The sequence below is a fragment of the Pteropus medius genome, unplaced genomic scaffold (genome assembly GCF_902729225.1).
Source record: "Pteropus medius unplaced genomic scaffold, Ma_sr-lr_union100, whole genome shotgun sequence".
Classification (NCBI taxonomy): domain Eukaryota; kingdom Metazoa; phylum Chordata; class Mammalia; order Chiroptera; family Pteropodidae; genus Pteropus; species Pteropus medius.
In genome coordinates this window covers 5,833,601-5,839,600 of record NW_024350927.1, presented here as the reverse complement: position 1 = coordinate 5,839,600, position 6,000 = coordinate 5,833,601, and the positions used below count along the sequence as shown (strand labels likewise).

Here is a 6,000-nt window from a genome sequence, read left to right as displayed (position 1 = left end):
CTCAGACAATGTTAACTACAATCCAGGTTTTTGTAACTCTCCATGGTGCTTATCATAGTACTTAGACAAAGAGCTTCAAGCTAGGAAAAAGTTAGTGTCTATTGATGAATCGATGAGCTACAATTAACCCATTGTAGTTTCATCCTTGTTTTGGCCTTCAGGAAGCTAAGAAGTGAGTTTTGTGCTTGACTCTGTTTTTTAATATTATTTTTCTTTCTATGCATGTCCCTTATTCATAAGGCTTCCCCCTATACAGCCTTTCATTACATTATTATTATTATTATTTTACTCCTATTTTAATGCTATAGTTTTATTATTTGTATGCTGCAGTGTAAGCTATGTCAAATCTGGGTAGGTGGAGTTTAAATTCTAAATAGAAACGTTCAATAAATGTTGACTGGATAGAGCATGAAGACTTTAGTGGGTGGATGGATATTTTCCAAAATCATTAGCGTGGAGAATTGATTTTGATGTTTTAGTGGCTATGCGTATAAGTAAGGCTTTCTACACCCAATACTGCATTGAATTGGGGGGGGGGCGGAGATCTGATTTTATTTTCAGTTTCAGCTAGTAAATAAAAAAGCATTTCATTACCTTACAAAATCATGGTGCTTGGCGTGATAATTTCACGTATTATCGTTGAATATATTTTGTTACGTACCAAATTGGACCGCTCATTAACAGTTGTGGGCTATTTCTTTTGAGCTGAATCTAAACCTGATTTTTGAACATCGCTACTGGAGCTCTTGTGTTCTCCTGGATTCTGAATCCCAATAACCCTCCTTCAAGGGCATCTCCCAGAGGGGAGCTCGGTTCATTAACTCAGGGGCGATACAAAGCATTTCGTTCCTTTACTCACGGCCCTTACTCGGTCTCCCAAGGAGACAAGTTGAATGCCCACTAAGTCATGCTTTTCCATTACTCATTCCGCCTTTTTTCCCAAGGTGGCGTGTGGGAGGTGTTGTGATCGGGCTCGATAAGAATAGGCCAGGAAGCTTTCTGCGGGAGTATACACTCATCCCTCTGCGTGTCTCGGTTCCGACTCCGCGGGGTTTGGCGGCTTCAACGTAAAAGATGTTTCCAAAACTGACAATGATTCCACACTCGACCGCCCCCCACATTCATCTCAGCTCCTCCGCAGGCGACTAGGGGAGTCATGCCCCGCCCCATTTCACCAAGCTTTGTCCCCTTAGAAGGCGGATCATCGGTCGCCAGACGCGGTTGCTGCCGACTAACGCCCTTCGGGAGTCACCGGGAGAGGACTCGGGGAGCCGGCTTCGCCCACCCCGCATCCCCGTACACGCACGGGCTCCTGGGCCACCAGAGGGCGCCCCGGCGTCCCCGCAGCTGCTCACTGCATCCCCGCCCCCTCCAGCTCTCCCGGCGATTGGTCGGCCGCCTCGAGCTCTGAGCTCCGATTGGCCGCCGCCCGCGTCAGTCACGGGCGCCGAGATGACGCGCGGCGGCCGGGCTCGGGGCGGTGTCCCGCGCCGGCGGCTGCGGGCGGAGCTTCGCGAGGATCGACGCGGGGCAGTCAGACGGCGGCGGTCCTGGGAGGCGTCGGCGCCAGTCCGAGCCGTTCTCCGCCCGCCGCAGCCGCCGCCACCGGCGCGTCGCCGCGCTCCAGCCTCCCGCGCTCCCGCCCTCCGCGGCCCTCGATGCGGGACCGCGCCGTTGCGTGATGGGGCTGCAAAGCGGCGCCCTGCGGCTCGCGGCGGCCGCTGCTCGCGCTGAGGAGCGTCGGTGCCCGGCCCTCCGCGTCCCCGCGCGCCGCGGCGCCTGCTGACCCGGCCGGCCCGCCCGCCCGTCGGTCCGCAGCGCGGCTGAGGTGAGGCTGGCGGCGGGGCGGGCGGCGGTTGGCGCTGCGGCCGCCGGGCCGGGGAGGGGCCCACCCTGGGGGAGGGGCGGCCGGGCCGGGGTCCGGGCGGGGTCCGAGCGGGGGGAGCGCTGGGCGGTGCCAGGGCGCCCAGCGCCGGGGCGGCCGCCCCTCCGGGCACCGAGTGGAGTGGGGGGCGCCTCGCTCTCGGGAGTGGGGACCCTCCCTGGGCCAGCAGCGAGCGCTGGGCTTGGGGCCAGCGGCCTGCGGCGTCCCCCGCAGTGCCCCGCACCAGTCCGTTTCCCTCGAGCGGCTGGGCTCCGGCCGTGCCCGGCGGTCAGCAGGTCCGCCGCTGCCTGTGGGTCCCCGGGGCTCCCCGCGCGCCCTGCAGCCTTGTGGAGACGGCGCCGCTCGGGTCGAAGCCGCCCTTTCTTAGTTCCCCCCATCACCTCCACCCCATTGTGGTTGGCATCGGGGCTCCGGCTCGGAGCGTGGCCGTGCCCTTTTGCAAACAAGTGAAGGCTGGGAAGGGCATCGGGTGGCGGCGGGAGGCCGGTGGCGCTAGGACTGGAGCGAGGAGCGCGGCGGGAAGGGAGGGGGCTCGCTGGACGCTGGCCAGCTGTGAGGGAGGCTGGCGTGGTCGCGGCGCTCGGCCGCCCAGGATCACTCTGGCAGCCATATTGGGAGGATGATCTGACAAATCCTTTGGGAGCCAAGTCCGGTTGCTGGAAGGCACCGAGTGGTACCTCTGGAAGCTTTGGGGGTGACTGGCCACGCCAAAGGCCAAGTTGTGGGGGTTGGGAGGCTGCTCGGGCAAGCGAGTCATTGTTCAGGCAGCACAAAACATTCCCGGCCCTCAAACCAGAATTGAACTCCAAAATCACTTTTTCTCCTTGGTGAATTGCTAACGGAGCTTCCAAGGTAAAGTGTCTTCGAGATTCCATTCTTGCTGGGGCGAAATGCTGGGTTTCTGTATTCTTCTACGGCCAATGCTGTGAACCTAGGCCTGATGATGCTTCCACGCACATAGGCGGATCTGAGGATTGCGGAGGTCAGTTCACCAGTATGGAGGCCTCAGTTGTGTATTGCATGGGACGGACAGATTTTCAGAGTAGCCCAATATGCGGCGCTTAAATAAACTGGAATATTCTGACAGTGGGAGAGGCTTGCAGCAGTATTTCTGAGGACGTAGGTTGTCATCTTTGTGGAATCTCGAGGTAGCTGAAATTAGATTGTCAACAGATCCCTTACTCATATATCTCTTAGTGTTCTAGGCAGCTGTTCTGCCACACTGAACATGTTGCTTTGTGTCATAGATGGGTCTGTATGAGCCTAATGAAAGCATGGTGATTGGATTTAAATAGGTCTTAAGAAGTGATATCATGGTGGATATTTCATTTAAAGACTCGCATTTTGTCAGCTTAGTCGTAATAAAATCTTAGCTCGTGTTCTCTAAGAAGTGAGGTGACGCTTTCTAATTGGTATGGCTGTTGGATTATGAGGCTAGTGGAGTTGATAGTGTACTGTTTAAGGGCGGAATATGAAGATGGCACACATGCTGGCATTGTAAAGCAGATCTGGATGTGATCAATAACCAAATTCAGCGTGAGCTTGTAAATCTGTCTTTTCCTGCATCCTTGGTGTGGACAGGACCTGGAGAGCGGGATGCCTGCTTTCTTTGTGTCCTTTGCTTTCATTCAAACTCCATTTCTTAATGGATAAATTCCTTTAACTTCTTAGGTTGAAAACTTAAAATTTTTTCAGATAAGATTTTCTAAGAGAAGTCAAACTTGATTTTTTTTTTGTTTTTATCATTAAGCTTTCCTTCTGAAACTTGGTTGAATCAAAAATGGCTTCAACGTTAATATGAGAGAAATAGAGAACATCTGTTTTGAAATTCCATGCCTCATTTAAGAAATATTTCTAAGTTTAAAATTTTTATAGTTACTTTATTAGAAAAAAGATCGGAAGAACTGCGGTTAAATAGAATTTCAGCATTTGGTAAAATCAGACCTGATTGTAAATCTGATTTAGAGGCAAGACTTTATGAGTGTGCAGCCCTGCTCTGATGAATGTTTTTCCAAAATTTATCCAATTAAGTACAGCTTCTAAGGCTTAGAACAGACTGTTTCTCTTTTTCAAGAGCAGATATGAATGCAGTTTTCATTTTTTCTCTCTTTCCCACTTTGAATTTGTGCAGGGAATAAATTCCCAAGAAGAGTGCCAACAGAGAGTCTGCACAGCCAAAGCTTTGGTGCCCACTTCCCTGCTGTAGTGTTGTCCTGGATACAGAGTAAAGGACCACAGTGGGCCCCTGCCTTTTTGTAACCCCTTCCCAGCCTCCTAATCACAGTAGGTCTTTTCCAGGAGTAAGCATATCCCTTTGGTCTTGGAAACTGATGCGACGTAATTTCACAAGGCTCTGAAGTGAAAGGTATAGCATATCTATTTGATATAGGTCTCTTTGAAAGATGGCCTTGTTGGAACAGATACTGGTGAATTTCTGGAGTCTACGAAAGAGTGTGAATAAATATACATACTCTTACAACTTTTTTTTGTGCAGCTTGTGAGTATAGAAGATAAACGGAACAAATTTGATTGTGATAGGAAAAATCTTATGAGTTGGACTTTTTGTTTAATGGCCCAGTGATTCATTTACGCTCATGTGTATGACAGTTACTAGTTGAGTGAGAGTGCATGTAGAGATTTAGTTCTTTACTCTCGAGGGACTGACATTTTACTGTTTGTGAAGATATGGTAAGATAAGGTTAATGCCAGCTCTTCCGTTTTAATACAGTTTAGTGTGCTGCTGCCTGTGCCATGGTGGTTTTGATGATTTTCAGTCAGAGCTTTTTTCTTTTTGAATTGCCATATAATGCTTATTATCTAATACTCAGTTGGTACTTTATGACTGTTTTGTGGTTGTTCGTATATACGTTTTAAGTTGTAAGATTGTAAATCTTATGTCTCATGGATTTTAAAATATTTAAAATATTTAATCACATCGTTTATGCCAAAGCATATCATTCAACTACATGGCCCTTTACCATTGCCCTATTTGATGACATTGATTCTTGACTTAGTTCTCCCTTCCATCCGAATTTCTAATATCATCTTGGCAGGCAATAACTGTATAAACAAAAACAACAATAATGATAAAATAGTTTACTCATATTAAGCTCTTTCTGTGTGCCAGACTCTTTTTTAATCACTTTATGTTTATTCACTACTTTAATCCATATGACAGCTATATAAAATAGATACCACTATTCCCATTTTACAGATGAAGAAACTGAGACAGAGGCTAGGTGGCTTCCTCAGGTCACTAGAGGTAGTAGGTAACCACCACTATGCTGGACTTATTTTGTGACTACCCTTAAAATTCCTTGACTTCAGCTCAAGCAAACATTGGCTTCATTCTGTTCCAGTAACTCAGGGTTGTGGCCACATCTAACATACCATCACCCTCAGATCTATGTAAGGATTTCAAGTCCACCTTCAGATCTTAAACTCTTCTAATTGACAGCTCTCATTTTTGTAGTGTCTTTCCGTGTGTTTTCCCCTCTGAAATCTGGACCCTCAGCCTCTTCCACATTTTACTTCTTTGTCTTCCTTTCCACACTGTGACTAGTGGGGTGCATCGCTTCAGCTATTTTCTTACTAGCATTTGTGGTTTTTAATTATTCTTTATTATGCTGTAAGGCCCACTATGCAGATGGCATCCACGCGTCGTTCCTTACTCACATGCTGGAGAAACCTCACACAGCGCTGGCTCAGACCTAAGTAGTCTTAGGTCTCCCCAAGTCTGTCTTTGGCGTCTGTCGGAGCAGTTCTCAGTTCCCACCCCCATTCTCCACAGCGCAGTGGCTTTTCTAAAATTCCGACCACTTAACGCCTCCCCACTGTCCCACGCTTGCACGAAACCTGACCTGCCGCCCCATAGGAAAGAAAAGGGCGTGGATCCCTCAGCTTCCCTTCCTCTCCTGACAAACCTCTGCCTCCTTTCTCACCCTGTTCCTCCAGTGGAGGAGGACAGGTTACCCTTCTTGTCTTCGGCTGATTTGCTTGGCCTGCGTTTGGGTGTCACTGTCTTCTAATCTTTGGGTTACTTCTCTTTTCCCCTTTTGCTGTTTCCCCCACAGTTCCTTGCACACAGCTGGCCAGCCCCACCTTCAGCCCTTTGC

At 49.4% G+C, this 6,000-nt stretch overlaps 1 protein-coding gene across 4 annotated transcripts in view; it reads left to right on the top strand.

The window, feature by feature from the left end:
• The first annotated feature begins 1,505 nt into the window (after positions 1-1,505).
• The window catches only part of KIF1B (kinesin family member 1B), a 124,614-nt gene continuing 120,119 nt past the window's right edge, over positions 1,506-6,000 (top strand). Inside the window, exon 1 of one of the 4 annotated variants that reach the window (XM_039842252.1) lies at positions 1,506-1,828. The gene's annotated coding sequence lies outside the window, so the exon portion shown is untranslated. Of the gene's footprint in view, positions 1,829-2,602; positions 2,738-6,000 lie in introns of those variants that run through there. The other 3 variants (XM_039842254.1, XM_039842255.1, XM_039842253.1) reach the window with 3 other exon arrangements.